The following is a 16,957-nucleotide window of genomic DNA, read 5'->3' as shown; positions in this document are numbered from 1 at the left end:
TGCAGACCTCACCTCACACATCGGTAGCTGACAATCCTGAATACCTTTCTTCCTCACTGAACAGACTTAGATCCGTAGTCTACTGCCACACTTTTCTGTATCATTTCCTGTGCGTATAATTATTTTTCCCTTCTTGTCCAACTAGAAAATCCCTACCTACCCTTTAAACCCCCATTCAAACACTCTTCCACATTGAGTCTATTTCATACCTTCAAAAGAATGAGGGAAGTCCTTTGCCCATGCTCCTATTGCGCAGTGGGTTTGTTTTAACCAATGACTTGGTGTGCAGTGGCTTGAATATTTGCAAGGTGAATATTTGCAAGGCGGTCCTCCCACTACTAAAGCCTAATGCTGCATCATGAAGGCTGACTTCTTATTTTTATGTCTCCAGTGTCTGATACTGTCCCTGGAATATCATAAGTGCTTCATGAATCTCGCTGTTGTCGTTGTCTAAACAAATCAAGACTAGATGGGTGGGTGGATTGATGCATGGATCACAGCTTTCAATAGACAAAGCAAGTGAGTCTTTCCCACAAGAGAGTTGCCTAGAATGTGGGATTACTGCATTTGTTGTCAAGAATAGGTGGTCCTATGATACATGATTTCTAAACTTGATCCCGTTGCAAATTTAGATTTCAAAATTATGAAAAAGAGAAGAGACAGTGATAAAAAGTATTTTCTGTCATAACCATCAGCCGTAACTAAGTATTTTTTTTTCTTAATTTTTATTGTTGACACTATTGCAGATGACCCCATCACCCCCTTCACCCAGCCCCCGCTGCCCTTCGCTCTGGCCATCACCACAATGTGGTCTGTGTCCGTGGGTTATGCACACATGGTCTTTGGCTAATCCCTTCGCCTTCTTTCATCCAGTCCCCTCCTCTATCATCCTGGAAAAGGAAACCATTGGGCAATTACTTTTTAGTTTTAAACTACTTTAAAGTATTTTTTTTTCTATAACTGAATTGACAACTCGTCTCCTCACTAAATGTATTTTTAAAGCAGTGCCCTAAGAACTATTAAGCAACACTGGTTCTTTTCTTGGAATTAGTAATCTTTCCTAGCATGTAATTAATACCGAAAATTGTGGGAGGAAAGTTCATTCCAAATAGTGGAAACAGACACTGCAATCAAGGTTATTTTAGGAATTTATTGGGGTGACATTGTTTAATAAATGGTACAGGTTTCAGGTGTCCAATTCTATAAGACATCATCTTTGCATCAAGGTTTTCTTTTCCTTTCCCTCTGCATTTTTTCTCTCACTAAAAATTTATTTTATTGCCTCTTTGGTAAAAAAAAAAGTGCTCACATTTCCTATGATTCTTAATTAATGTGCTTTGAAAAACTTTTTTTTAAAAGAATATTCCAGCTGCTTGCAATAATTACACACAGAAGACTGATGGGAGGGTCACCCTCCGACATCTGGAAATGGAAACAGGGTCTCGTTAATTGGCATAACTCATAGAGGAAGCAAAACCTACTTTGAAAGCAGGTGTGTGATGGGAGCATAGGATCAGTGGAGGGGTGGAGAGGAGAAACCCAGAGCGGGGAGTAAGAGCACGCGAGAGCGTGACACAAAAAGGGGAGAGGAGATCCCAAATCTGGATGGCTTACACAGGGGGAAATCTGTGCTGGGGGTCCGGACAAAGAGGGGACTTTTTAAAAATTCTGCCCTCGCACGTGGCTCTCTCTTCCTGGAGAAATGAAGTGCATTTGTAGTGATAACGAGGCCTATCAGGGGGATTTGTGTCTGCCGAGGAATGTCACGCTGACGTGTGGAGCATCAGTCAGCCTGTTTCAGGGGATTCAAGGTAACAGGAACGTATCGTCCCGCTTCCTCAGTCAGTGACTTTTCAGGGCCTCAGGCGAGCCCGGGTACCCCATCCCCTGCAGCGGTGTTTGTCACTCCCGGGGTGCACTCTGCCTCCAGCCCAGCAGCTGCTGTTCAGTGATAGATCAGTGAAGCAAAACACTACGCAGCGATGAAAAATAGATCTTGAGCCACCGTTCCCATCCTCACCCCTTTGTTCTACATTAGTGGCAGACCTCAGGGACTCATTTAGCTGTAATCATTTGTTACCGAGGGGCAACTGCCTTTCAGGCAATGAGGATGGAGTCACCTTTGGAACAAGTGCAAATGAGAACTCATTTTCTGATATACCCTTTTAAGATCTCTTGTGATAAACGGATGCTTATTCAGAGAGGCTGTGTGGAATGCAGATAATATTCATCAATAACAATGAGACATTTTGATTTCTTTTATTTTTTATTTTTTTTTGTTTTTTGTTTTTCTCCCCAGGAAGTTCATTGATTTATCTCCTAGAATTTCTAAGATTTAATTCAGGAGATAAGGGATCTGGAATAAGACACAAATACTTGAGATTTCAACAGGTATTCTGTGTAGTGATCTCCTAATAGATTTTATCACACTTTATTTTGTCATTTTAGCCAAAAAGAATCCCCGTTTAAATTTCATGCAGTCTTCTGAAAATACAAGTTTTGAGTGCAGCCTTCGAATCCCCTAAGGTATGTTGCAAACTTAATAGAAATATTTCCCCTACACGCATGCAACATCCTCTAAAGTCAATGACTTGGGTACAGTCTTCCTGATCTCGGCCTTAGAATGACAATCAGCATTTTGTGATTTCTTCTGCACAATTTCATTCATTAGATGTATAGGTCGTGCGAATGCCAAACATGAAATTTTCAATGAAAATGAAGATTAGTATTTGGCCAAGTCACCTCAAATCAACAAATGTCTGAAGCACTTGTGTTGCTGCCGGCACTGAACATTGATTTTCTCCTGAAAGGTCTCCCACAGTGAGGAACGCTTACCTGAATCATATTCCTTTTCCCATGAGCAGGAGGAAAGAGGTCTGAAACAGGCATCAGGGAGCAGGGTCTTATTAGATCTCTGCTCGGTGTTTAAATTTCACAAGCACAATCCACTTTTTCTCTGCAATCATCTCCTAGCTCGTGGAGCAGATATTATTTTGTTTTAACGTGCTTTATTTTGCTGAATACTATCTATCCATCTATCTATCTATCTATCATCTATCTATATAGACAGATATACAGGGTCTGGCAGAGGTAAGGCTTGCTAGAGTGTGGTTGATATGGATGTAATAATTTATAGTTTTAATTTGAACATCACAACTGAAATGTCATATGGTGTGCTTGAGTGTGATATTTTTATGTTACAGAATTACGTGCTTATAATTTTATAATAAAGGAGTGGTATCTGTGCTGGATCCTGTATATATTCACCAATTTAAGTGTGCAATTGGATGAGTTTTGACAAATGTAAACAGCAGTCTACCCAGTACCGCAACTATGATATGGAGATGATTTTCATCACCCCACGGTGTCTGAGCCTGCCCCTTTTGCAAAATGTGTCATCCTTTCCACCATCCCTTGGGCACTGAAATGTACTACCCTTCATTATATCACTGTAATTTTACCCACTTTAGAATTTCATTTACATGGAATCGTGCAGCATATAGTATTTATGTCTGGGTTTGTTCACTTAGTATTGTACCTTTGAGATTCATTCACGCAGTTACACATCTCAGTAGTTCCTTTGCATTTATTGCTGACCAGGATTCTTTTGCATGGATATACCAAATATTGGTACCCATTTGCCAGTTAATGAAAGTTTGAGTAGTATCCAGGTTTTATCTATTATAAAGAAAGTTGCTCTGAATATTTAAATACTAGTCTTCACAGGTTTTTCCATCTCAGGCAACTCCCTAGGCGTTCAATTGCTCCTATGTTGCTGTGCTGGTTTTTTATTCCCACTGGCAATGTATGAGAGACTCAGTTGCTCCGTGGTCTTGCCAGAGCTTGACATTGTTAAGTCTTCAGTTTTAGAGTTTCTCAAGAATATATATAACTATCCCATTGTAATCTTCATTTGCATTTCAAAGTGACTAATGATACCTTTTCTTTTTTAATGGTTTTATTTGCCCTTTGATATAGTCTGATAAAGTGCCTCTTCAAATCTTTGACCCTTTTATTCATTCATTTATTTATCTATTTACAAAATCCAATGTTATATTATTGTCGACTTTTAAGTGCTCTTAAGAATTCTGCCTGGCTGGTGTAGCTCAGTGGATTGAGCGCGGGCTGGGAAACCAGGCTCCATTCCCAGCCAATCGGCTCGATGCCCCTCGACACAAAGTTTCCCAGGTTCGATTCCCAGCCAGGGTACATGCCTGGGTTGCAGGCCATAACCCCCAGCAACCGCACATTGATGTTTCTGTTTCTCTCTCTCTCTCTCTCCCTCCCTCTCCCTCCCTTCCCTCTCTAAAAATAAATAAATAAAATCTATATAAAAAAAAAAGAATTCTGGATACAAGTTCTTTATCCGATATATGTTCTGCTCTTATTGTCTGTGTTTATGGTTTGCATTTTTATTTTCTAAAGTGTCTTTTGCAGAACAAAACTTTTCAATCTTGTTGAATTTAACATATCATTTTTATACTTCATGCTTTATTTTCCTATTTTAAAACTTTTTCCCTAACTTAAGATCATTTAAGTTTTCTCTTTTGTTTTCTTTTTGAAGTTCTATAGTCTTCGCAGTAACAATGAAGTTTAAGATCCACTTTGAGATCATGTCACAGGAGGAGGGAAGGGTCGAGGTTTTCTTTTTTGCATATTGATATTCAAATGTTAACAGCACCATTGTTGACATGATTATTCCTTCCCATTCAATTGTCTCTGCACCTTTGTGGAAAATTAATTGACTATGAATATGGGTCTATTTTTGAGCTCTATTCTGTTATTATCTGTGTGTCTATCTTAATGCTAATAGCTTGCTACCTACAGTGCTTTAATGTTATAGTATGTTGTGGAATCAGATAGTGAATGTCTTGAAATATTAGAATCAGCCTCTTAATTTTGATATAAAACCATTTTGCTGAGGATATTGACTGTGATTCAGTTAATTCTTTAGATAAATTTGGGGGAAATGGACATCTTAAAATATTAAAACCTCTTATCATGAATCTTCTGAATTATTTAGGTCTACTTCAGTTTTACTCAGGAATGTTTTGTAATTTTCAGTGTACAATTTTTTTTTGGGGGGGGGTAAAATTTCCCTAATATATCAAGCCATTCTAAATAGTATTATTTTAATTTTAATTTTAGTTTTAATTCATTACCTAGTAGCATAATAAAATGGAATTGACTTGTATCATTTTAAAAATATTTGTGAAACCTTACTAAAAGATAACAGATTATGATCAAGTGAATGTTAATCTAGCTGTCCTTCCTAGGATAAAATTCACAATTCACTTATTTATAATTTGTGTTTTTTTATATACTACTGGATTTGGTCTGCTTATATTTTGTTAAGGATTCTTCTTTTGTATTCACGAGTTGTATTAGTTCAAAGTTTTCTTGAAATTACATTGCCTAATCTTGGCATCAGAGTGATGCCGGCATTGTAAAAATGATTGAAAAAATGTATCTTCTTTTTCTGTATTCTGGAAGAGTTAGTGTAGAATAGGTACTAATATTTCTTACATATGCAGTAGATATGCTAATGAAGCCTTCTGGGAGAACTTTTATTTGTGAGAAGCTGTGAGCAGGGATTTAATTCACTCAACAGATACAGGGTTATTCAGGTTACTTCTTCCTGAGTGAGGTTTTGTAGTTTGTGTCTTTGAAGAAACTTTCTATTTCATCTAAATTGTCGAATTTGTTAGCGTGCTTTTAGTCTTAGAATTTCTCTTGTTACCCCTTAATATCTGTGGAATGTTTGGTCATGTTTTTACTTTTGTTTCTGATATTGGTAATATGTGACTTCCTCTTAAACTGGCTTGTATTATGGTTCAAAATACGGTCCATCTTGATGAATGTTCTATGTGCAATTGGAATGAATGCGTGTTTTTGCATTTGTGATGCCATGCTTTCTAAATGTCAGGTCAATTTGATAGAGTTGATGAAGACGTTTGAGATCCTGACTGATTCTACGTTGTTTCTTGGACCAATTATTAAGTGAAATCTCCACTTAATATTGTGTGTTTGCCTCTTTTTTTTTTCAGTTCTGTCACACTTTGCCCTCTGTATTTTGAAGCTCTGCTATTACAGACTTGCCAATGTAGGCTTGTCCTGTTTTCTTGATGAATAAACTGTTTCTTTTATTATGAAATAACACTATTCTTGGTAATATTTCTTGTTCTGAAACCTCCTTTGTCTGATATTGATATAGACACTCCAGGCTTTTCTCTTATTCATATTTGCATGGTGTAGCCTTTCCATCCTTTTACCAATTTATGTTTAACATTTGTGCTTAAATTGGTTCGAAGTGGCTGTTTTTAGCTATGTGGCTCAGTCTTGATATTTTAAATCAAATCTGATCATCTCTGTGTTTTAATTTGACCATTTGCATTTAATATTCTTATGAGTTGATTTTAAATGTATTATCCTGCTACATTTTTTCCTATCTTTTCCCTCTCTTCTTTGTTTCCAAAAGGAGGAAGGGAAGTAGGAGCCTATTTTTCTTCCTTTTTCAGAACTGATAGGATATATTTTATTTTTTTCCAGTTTTCTGACTTTTCAAATAAAGCTGTTTCGTTTATTTTATGTTTAGTGGTTTCTCTAGCATTCACAATGTACATCTTAACTTATCACAACTTTCCTTCAGATAAGGTTGTACCCCCGGTATACAGAATCTACACTCCAGAGTTGACTCATAAGCTCCCACGAGCTCTCATTCTGGGCAGTGCTCTCCTAGTCCAGGTTTTGCCTTCCCACAGCGCCCCTCCCTGCCTCGTGACCTCAGTGAGACCTCTGGACCTCGTATAGGTTCACCTTCCTGTGCTTCGTTCTATAAATTCTCTCCTGATGTTAGGTGGTTCAAGGGTAGGACTTTCCTCTTTGTTTTCATTCCCCAAGTGGCTGTTGGGAATACTGCCTGTCACGCAATATCTTAAAAAATCTCTGCTTCATATATTGTACTAACAACGTTTCTAGCTTTTGTAAGTTTGATGTTCTAACATCTGCTGCGCATGCGAATGTCGGGTATGCCTTGTTATAGACAAGCTGAGGATGTACTTGAATCACCTGGCTTTGATCTCAGCCTTTCTTGTCACCTGCTGCCCCTCTTGAGACGAGATCTTCTCCCAGGGGCACGTTTTTCAAATACAAACCAAACAGGAGAGGTAACACTCCAACCACCTACTGTGCTGGGCTCCTGCCCTCTGAGCCATTATCTGCCTGCCCTAATCACCCAGGGTCCCGAGCCAGACAACCAGGAGCAGCCCTGAGGCCCCAGAGCCCACTGAAGGTATTCAAATGAGCCAGCTCTAAGTCTACTTATGCCATGCCACCAGTGCCTGCCTGCAGAAATCACGATCAAGGCCTGTGCCCACAGTTTCTCCTCTTCTGCCACCTGCCTGACTCAGGTGCTTCTCTGTGCCCCCCAACCTCTATGACATGACATGACCCCTCTTCGTGGGGAGTGTGATGAGCAAACCATCTCTCCAATGGTGATTATCTACTGATCGGATGCCTTTATTTTGACTTTTCTCTTAGCACACTATATTTTAAGACATGCATTTTTGAGTTTTCTGGTTTTTAAGGTGGGAAAGTAAATCAGGTGACTCCATCCTGGTGGGAAGATAGAAAGGGCGCTCCTCTTCCACTGTTGTTCAGTTCAGAAACATTCTTTGGAGAGAATCTGTCAACTAGCAAAGTCATACAGCCATTCACCATTCACCTATTAACTCAATGTATTTGCTCAGAGTTCTTATATATTTTTATTATGATTATTTTTAATTTTACAGAGAGAGGAAAGGAGGGAGAAAAAAGAGAGAGAAACAACATGAGAGAGAAGCATTGATTGCTTGCCTTCCAGACACCCTGACTGGGGATCAAACCCACAGCCCAGGCGTGTGTCCTGACCAGGAATCTAGTCAGCAACCTTTTGGTGTGTGCAATGATGCCTAACCAACAGAGCCATACATGCCAAGGCATGTGGGAGTTTTTATTAAACATATTTATTTATTATAGATTAGATTATATTACTATATATTTTCCTGAGGCTGCTGTGACCAATTACCATGAATTCATGATTTAAAACAACCCACATGTATTCTCTTAGGCATCTGGAGACCAAAAGTCAAAAATCAGTCTCAATGGGCCAGCATCTGGCTGTGGGCAGGTCACAGTCCCTAAGGAGCCTCTGAGGGGGAATCACTTATTTTCCTCTTAGAAAATCACTTCCCCTGTCTTCTGGCTGTGGGCATTCTTTGGCTTGTGGTTGCATCCCCCCAGTCTTAAGGCTAGCATTTGCAATTGTCTCTGTATTCTGTCCTCACACAGCCTTCTCCTCTGCACACACATCAGGTTTCCGTCTGCCTCTTTCTTGCAAGGACACGTCTAACTGCAGTTATGGCTCACCCTGATAATCAAGGATGATCTCCCCAACCCAGGGTCCTTAACTTAACTACATTTAAAAGGTCCTGTTATTGTCCTGTAAGGTAACATTCACGGGTTTGAGGGATTAGAACATGGATGTCTTTGGGACCATTCATTTTTCAGCCCAGCATAATTGCCTTGTTTTTACATTTTGTTTTGTTTTGGCCCACATTGCATCTTGCCCACTGTGACAATTAACTATAAAATAAACTCTTTGTCTCTCTGAACAGGCATAATTCTGAGTCAGTCAGTCTCTGGAGGTTTGGGAACAAGATAACAGCTGAAAATGTTAATAGTTTCCCGATTGACTAGAATAAAACAAAATTCAATTCTCTTTAGCACCAATTTCCTAGTTTTCTGTATTTCAAGTTTGCTACCCCCTCTCTTTGTCTCTTCAGGTTGTGGGGGGAGGAGCCACGTTGTTTAATAAGGATGACAACAATGAAACGTAGTTTCCTCTAAAATGTGGAGGAGACTACATGAAGGAGAAAAATCGTTGAGTAAATAAAACTATATGCAAAAATCTATGCTGACTTTATAAATTTTCAGTAAGTGAGAGTCTAGTACAAAGGAAGCACTTAATGAACATATGCAGAAGGAAGAAAAGGAATGCATCAATGAATGAGTGAATGAACAACCAAAGTGAATTATTGTTCCCTATAAATAAGAATATCACCTGTCATTCACAGGCACATATGAGCAATTACAGTACAAATACTTACTTACCTAAAGCTGTGATTCTAGAATGTGATTACAAAATTTTCATGGTAAACTCAAGATTTACTTGCAAACTTTTCAAAGTATCTACAAATCGATGTGATTTACTACTTTAAAAAGTGAGCATTCTTGAAGAGAGTGGAAATACTACCCAAATAACATTTGGTTTTCTTTCAATAACATTATGGTCATATGCAAAATGATATAGCATTCTGGATAGATTTAATCATCCTCACTGAATTTCTAACATAGTCATGTACCTCTTGCACATTTTGACATCCATATGTTCTAGGAACCACACAAGATAAACCCCAATATGACAAACTAGTTGATTCATGTTCAGAATTGCTATGTGATGGCAACCTCTCCCTTGACTTCATTTGGAGACAGGACTTTGTGGTGGTTCTAGGACTGATCTCCAGGTCCCACTCAGCTACTGATTGGATAAATGAACCTGTTAGCTTTTGTGTCAATCTATATCATGTCGCATCTGAGCCTCACATATTTCAGAGGGCTGGTTCTAATACAAGTGGGGATTAATGTATTTTCTGACTCAGAGGAAATAAAATTTGGTATTTCTGTATTCTAGGAATATTGCACAAAACCTTAAACATAGCAGGAATGCAATATATGTTTAGTAGGAATACTCCTAAATGTTATGCAAATATGAGGTATGATTTTTTTACCCATCCCAATGCAGATTGAAGTCAATAACAACAACAAAAACCCTGCATCTCTCTAAATTTCTTCCACCACAGGCAGATATGGGAGCTAGACTTCAAAAAAAAAATCCAAATAAATAAATAAATAAAACAAAAGCCATGGATAGATCCAATGGATTCCCTAGTATGGAAATTCATTCAGTGATCACCAGAGAGGAGAGCAAAAAGCCTGAAACTTTGATGAGAAAACAGGGGCCAGAACACGGTGGGCTGGATGCAGCTACAAAATGAAAAAGGCAGGAGCCCATGTTAGAAATGGCATAAGAGAATAAAAGCCAGAAATCAGATAAAAACTGACTGAAACAGAAGCAAAAAGTCACAGCAGTGAAGGATGGCTGTTGAAGCCTGACAGAGTTAAGAGGCCGGTTTATGGCTAATCTGAAAGAGCTAGTAGGTGTGGTGTTTCTGGCCGATATCATAGGTTATCACCACCCATGAAAACCTGCCTAGCCAAACTAGTCTTCAAAATATTAGAGTGATTAGGGTTTCAGAGAGAATTAAAGTACGTATTCCTTTCAAACCTCAAGCAGCCACAGGATAAAATGTTTGGCAAGGCAGTATTATAAAAGAAAGTAATACTGTTAACGGAAGTATCTTCCCCTCACTTGCACCCCCCCCCCAATCTCCTTTACAACTTGAAATAGATAGCCCCTGTAGAGACATTCTGAGTGGCAGGTTTTGTGGTGCTATTGTGGATGTGGAAAAGAAAAATAAAATAAAATAAACCTGCAGCCAATTCACATGTTTGGTTAGTGCGTAATGGCCATGCAGGTGAGCAAAGTGTGGGGGATCAATACGATACCCTGTCGTTACAGAAATTAGGATACAGGCTAAATTTGTTTTCACCACATGGATTTCACGTTCGTTTCTTTGCAGGATGCGTTCAAATCAAATCCTGGTGCAGGAACTTGTATTGTATGCACGTCTGGAGAGAAAAACTTACCCAGAAAATGAACAGTTTCCAAATTTAACAAATGACTGGCTGTGAATGGGCTGTATTTCCAAAAATGACAATGTCAGAAAGTTTTAATACTCAGTTACTGAAACAACGGAACATATTCCATAATCCTAAAAAAATGACTTCATTTCCAGGAAGCATGACAAGCTCACAGAAGTATGTCTGGGATAGACTTGTGTATGTGTGTGCATGTGTGTATTTGTGTCCATGCATGTAGGGAAAAACGTTTTATGTTGTTTTCCATGGTTAGATGACTTCTGCCACACTAAACCCATTTTTTATTTTCTCTTATAGATTATTAAGTGAAGAAGAAAACCATGGTCACCATATTAATTAATACACCCGGGAAGGAGTTATTAAACATCTAAAAACTTATGTTGGGGTTATATGTACTTTTTTGCAGAGTTGCCAACCATCAGTATTTTGAAAGTCACTTGAGGGACCGCAAAGGGACGAAGCCACGATCGTGAATTTTCCCGGGCTCTCATCTTCTGGGTGGAGTGCGCAGGTAGGCAAGCAAAGCCTTTTGTTGCAACAAAACCCATGCTATAGGATTTCAAAGTTCAGCCACTTACAGGAAGAGCAAAACAAAATGGTTTTCAATATGGAGAGCAGATAGACCTAAGTATTGAAAAACTGGGAGAATGTTTTTTGTGACATGGTTCAATAATACCATTTACATAGTGTTTAACCTGAAATGAATAGGAGGGCAAATTAGGCAAATCCAGATTGTGGATCATTCTATTAAACCAACAACAACAGCAACAAAAAAACTGTCCCAAGATATTTTAAATTGTCAATGCTGTTAGAAAAACAGACAAAACCAAAATGGTGAAGATGGGGTATTTCCACTTAAAGACGAACAAAATGAATCAGTGATTCTTGATTGAATCCTGGAATGGGGGGAAAACATTTGGGGGCAATTAAAGTCAGTTGAGTATAAATTGAATATTAAATAATAATACTAAAACAGTTAAGTTTGAGATAGTCTTAGTTTTAAATCTCTCAAGAGGAGAACCCAAGACAACAACCTGTGTGTGGACAGTTTGTTAAAAGTGACCCCAGGGGAGAAAGGGAGTGGAGAGGGTGGGAGAGAGGACAGAGCCCTCACATAAATGGCACAGCTTGCATGGAGCTGTTTACTCTAGGCTTCTGGGAACTGTGCTAGGAATTAGTTGCAGAGCTGTGTAGAATGCACTCCAGAAATGTAACTGAAGACGAGGGACTGGGCATCTCATCCACTTGTTCACGACCTCTATGGGGTGAGAGTATCTCCCTGGGGGTATCCTGTCTCCTGCATTCCCAAGAGGAAAGTATGAAGACAGATGGTAAGATGATGAGCTTGTGGTGTAAACAAGGACCATCTACTGCAATAGTGACTGAAATATAAACTCAGTTGACAGGTCTAATCATATTGTGGCAATGTAAGAGAATGGGTTGTTTTTTATAAATAAATATAGACTTATTTAAAGATGAAGTGTCAAAATAGCTATCACTTTAAAGAAGTGAAAGAAGAAAGTTAAAACTAATAAGTAAAGTTTTTGCACCATTCTATCAACCTCAATGTCTGTTTAGAATTGTTCAAAAATCAAACATTGTGGGGAGGGGAAAGAGTAGGTCTTTAATAAATGAATTTGAAATTGTAGAGGGTATTCTTGGTGCACGAAAGCCTATGGATGAAAAGATGGGAACCTGAAAAGTCAAAAACATAAGATGGATGGGTGGAATATTTGGTTTATCAGTTTGAAATTAAAGGAGGATTTATAATTTGTTTTGTAACTGATGGTAAGTACTAGTATTTATGAAGGAGGACGGGAGGATTCATGTGTGTGTGATACTGGACTTGCTCTTCTCCACGTGTGCTGGTCAAGGTCAGAGGTTCATTTGTATCACTGAAACACAGTGGAATATTAAAAAGGTAAGGAATTAAAACTGTGAACTTAGACAGTATTAGCAGTTTAAAAAAACCTGAGATGAAAGTTAATACAGAAATATTATTGATATATTCCATCTAATTGGATTCCACCTTGGTAAAAGAAAAGGAATCGATGGCGACTAAACTTTGCAATATTTTAGTCTTTGTGTTCCCTAGTCCCACTGCATAAATGGTGATCAAAAATTAATAAAGAAATGAGGTATACCTTGGATAATAAGGAATTTTACAGCTTCAAGAAACAGAGAAAAAGAGGGATTTCTGGGGAAAGGATAAATTCAATGAGGTGTTAAGTTTTATATTGTTTGTAGGGTGATGTCCATTCCTTTTCATTTATTTTAGGGTTGGGGTTTTTATGAAGCCCTTTGAGAGGAGAACTATGTACAAGAATGGGGAGAGAGTATTCAAACTTACTTAAATTGACCAAAGGTTTTCACAGTAACTCACTGAGGAACTTACTGGATGTCTGGACAAACGACATGGCAAACTCTAGGGAAGATGCAGATATGGAGTAATACAGCCCCTGCTCTGTATTTGTGAGTTCTGATCTCAGGGACTGCCTTGTAAGTGGAGACAGGCAAAAATGGAAAGCAAGACAAGTACAAAAGCAATGTACTCACAAGGGTAGGGAGGACAGGCCGGATTGGGTGGCATGGCAGCTTGACTGGTTTATGTGAATGGCCATCGTGTGTTCAGGTTTGTGGCAGTTAGTACACGCCGTGCGCACATTTATCACACCTCACCCCAGCACTTATCGAATTGACCTGCTTGGGGGTTGGGGAGCAGAAGTGACCAGGAAGGGCTTAGAGCAGAAGCAAGTGGGAGGGATTTTGGAGAGTTTAGTTGTTAATGTGATTCCAAGTAAAACAGAATTTATTTAAACCAAAAATGGAGTCTCGCTGACATCATAAATAGATGGTTTCCTTTCATGACCAACTGGAGGGAGCTTTGCCTTATCATAACAGCAAAATGTCTGTAGAACAAAAGCAGTAAAAATAAGGGAGGTTGACGTGAAAACACAAAGATCCAAGAAAAAAGAGAGAGAGCGCAGGCCCCCAAGTCACTTTATTTTTACTACATCACACAGCACTTCTACAAAAATCCAGGGTCCTGAGGTAGCCTTGGAGAAGGCACTTGCTGCTTTCTCTGTTCCACAGCACCAGTAATGGCATTGTCTAATTGTTTTTGTCACAGTTAGAGAACATTTATATGGAGTCTGCTATGTTGTGCTTTAGGTCACCAGCTCTCTGACTGGGGCTTGGGTGGGGAGCCACGTGACTCACTCTCTGATGCTGCGTCTTCATGGTTGCTACCTGATCCAATGAGATGTGCAGCTATGATCCTGGTGAAAGATCAGGGCTTATAGTTTTCATGTTAATTACACTCACCTTCTCATCTGCCCCCTTTTTTGCCTCCTTTCTTTTCATGCAAGTGTTTCTCTCTAGGCTATCATTCTGGACCACTTTCATCCATAATGTGGCCTCAGGGAACAGTGATCTCTTTAGGTTCTCCATGTTTGGGATTCTTCTGACTATGTTACCATGCTCTGGAGTATAAATATAACAGAGTAGTGTAGGAAAGTGAACTTACTTAGCAATGTCAGATGCTTTCTAACTCCTGCTTTATTGTTATGAAAATATGAAACATGCATGGATTACCAGATGTTTAAAATATTAATTAAAACAACTTTTAGTGAGATGACTGCTTCCTGTACCTATTTTTTTACATGTTGAATTGTTCTGTTTTAAAATGAAATCCAACTTAAAACTGAAATGGAATATCCCCCCTGCCCCACATCCACACACATCCCTGTCTCCAAGTTCACACCCTAGCACTTCCATGCATGGTTTTAAGTGTTCCTTGAGTAGTTCTAGTGACTGGTCACTCCTGATCATGCCAAGTAATGGAGTCCTTCTTTGGAAAGATCACAATTTCTCTTAGCATGTGCTGGAAATTATCTCCTTCTAATTCTCAGCCATTGGGCCTAATTTATGATTAGACACACCAGGGTAATTTTTGTAAACTTTCTGCTGACAGCCCTAAGATAGTACTCCTTTGTGTTGAAAAAGTTGGAAGACTTTTCCTTTTTCCTTCCAATGATTGTCCTTGAAGTCAATCAAACCTTACATCTTAGTAAAGCAAGTTGCTGTTGATCTGCATATCCCTCATTCCATAGCTGACATTTTGGCTTTATTCCTCTCTCTCTCACTTGTCTTCCTCCCTCCCTCCCTCCCTTCCTTCCTTCCTTCCTTCTTTCCTTCCTTCCTTCCTTCCTCCTGTCTTCCTGTCTTTTTACCGTTCTTCCCATCATCCTTCTATTTCCAACCCCACTATAGGAATATATAATCCCTTAAGATAAATACCATTTTGTTGCATTTGGGCTAGACTTTCCACTTGCCATTTCCACTTGCATGGTGCATCTGGTTTCTAGTTAAAGATTATTCTGTATGCTTGTTCTCTCGTTTTACGGTGGCCATCTGCTCCAGCTTGGCCTGCATCTGTCTTCACTTAATGCCTCTCTGAGGAAGGGGCTAAGGCTGGGCTGCTAAGAGCACAGTGGGATGCTGGACCCAGGGTTGGTTAAAGTAGGGGAATTTGTATACCCTCGTGGTTCTCATCGTTTTCACCTAGAGGGTTCATTAAAAGCCGGATTGCTGTATCCCACCCCCCAGAATTCCTGATTCAGTAGGTATGGGGCAGGACCATAGAATTTACCATTTCCAACAAGATCCCACGGTGCTGATGCACCAATGTAGCAGAGAGAAGTCAGTTCTGTATGAAGAGTTGCATTCTAGGAGGTGAGTCAAGGGTAAGTATTAGCATTCAGGGTCAGTTGCCATGTCTCATGAATGATTAAAAAGCTAGAAGCCAAGTGACTTCCTTCCTTCTTCCTTTCTTTTTATCAGAGGTCTTGCAAACCCCAGAGAGCTGAACGCCAAGTGGAATGGGGAGTGGACCAGGAGGGCCCAAGAAATAAATCTTTAGGACTTGCGTTAGAGCTTCTGCTTACTTTTAGATGACTAACTAGAAATAACCTTCTTTTTTCTAAATATACATATTATTTATATTTAAATCAGTTAACAAATACATAATACAGACATGAAAATTAGCTTAAAAAGTCAATGACAGAAACAACAATGAAAGCCTAGAGCAGGTTGACCACGTGTGCCTGGGAGTGTGACCCGGAGTTCCAAGGCCAGCGTGGGCAAGGACGGGTCTCCTCTTTTGTTATTACCTGCGGGTACAGCAGAGACACCTGCGTCTCAGGGGTGCAGGCAGCCAAGCGCTCACACAGAGCGTGTTAGCCTCACTCTCTTAGCTCCTGCAGAAAAGCCATCACGGCGTTCTGTTCGCTGACAGAAACTATTATCTCTGTGTCTCTCTCTCAGTGACTATGGCGGTAAGGGTTCTGTGGGCCACCTCTTTTTTGGGGAGTTTCTTGGAGGTGCAAAATGAGACCAAAAAAAAGGCTTGACTGCTGCTTGCAGAGTAGTTTAAAGATGGATTGCCTTCCAATTGACTTCCCGGGGTCTGACTTCCAGAAAGATTGTTGAACCCCTTGGAGCCCATTTTCAGTCGCTTATTCAGTGCGAGAAGCCCTGGAGGGTCCCCAATTCTCGGGAAATTGGTGCTACCATTCAGAAAGATACCAGGGGATGCGGAGGGGCAGTCATCTTGAAAGCAATACCAAATGTACAATGTTCGCAGTGTAGATAAAACATTTCTCAAGTAATTTCTAAACAGTTCACTTTTCCCTCCTCCCCTGCAAACAGAAGAAAGGCCTGGAGAGAAATTCACTAAGGCAGTAGAGATAGAAAACAAAACCTCCCAAAATCAAACCCTATGTGGGGATATTCCAGTTACGCCTGTGTTAGGACCACCTATCGCAAGGTCATTTTACACCCGTATGGCTTCTTGTGACTTTTAATGTTAATGGTCCTGTAACAGGGTGCAGCCAAGAGGGGGGCCCCAAATAGGGATTTGGAATGGAGTCCAGAACTCAAGGTGTCCAGGAAATACTAGGATGTCCTCATCACCCCCTCACAGGTGTGGGTTGGGGGAAGGGACAAACAGAGCAGGGCCATTGAGAGCTGTTTCGCATAGCAACAGCTTTGTAGCTAACTTCTTGCATGGTCATGTAACATATCTGTAACCTTTAACTGGTTGCATAGATATGTTAAATAGCTCTGAGCCAGGGGAATG

Source organism: Phyllostomus discolor, chromosome 12 (assembly GCF_004126475.2).
Source record: "Phyllostomus discolor isolate MPI-MPIP mPhyDis1 chromosome 12, mPhyDis1.pri.v3, whole genome shotgun sequence".
NCBI classification, from domain to species: Eukaryota; Metazoa; Chordata; class Mammalia; order Chiroptera; family Phyllostomidae; genus Phyllostomus; species Phyllostomus discolor.
Note: the sequence above shows the minus strand (reverse complement) of the source record.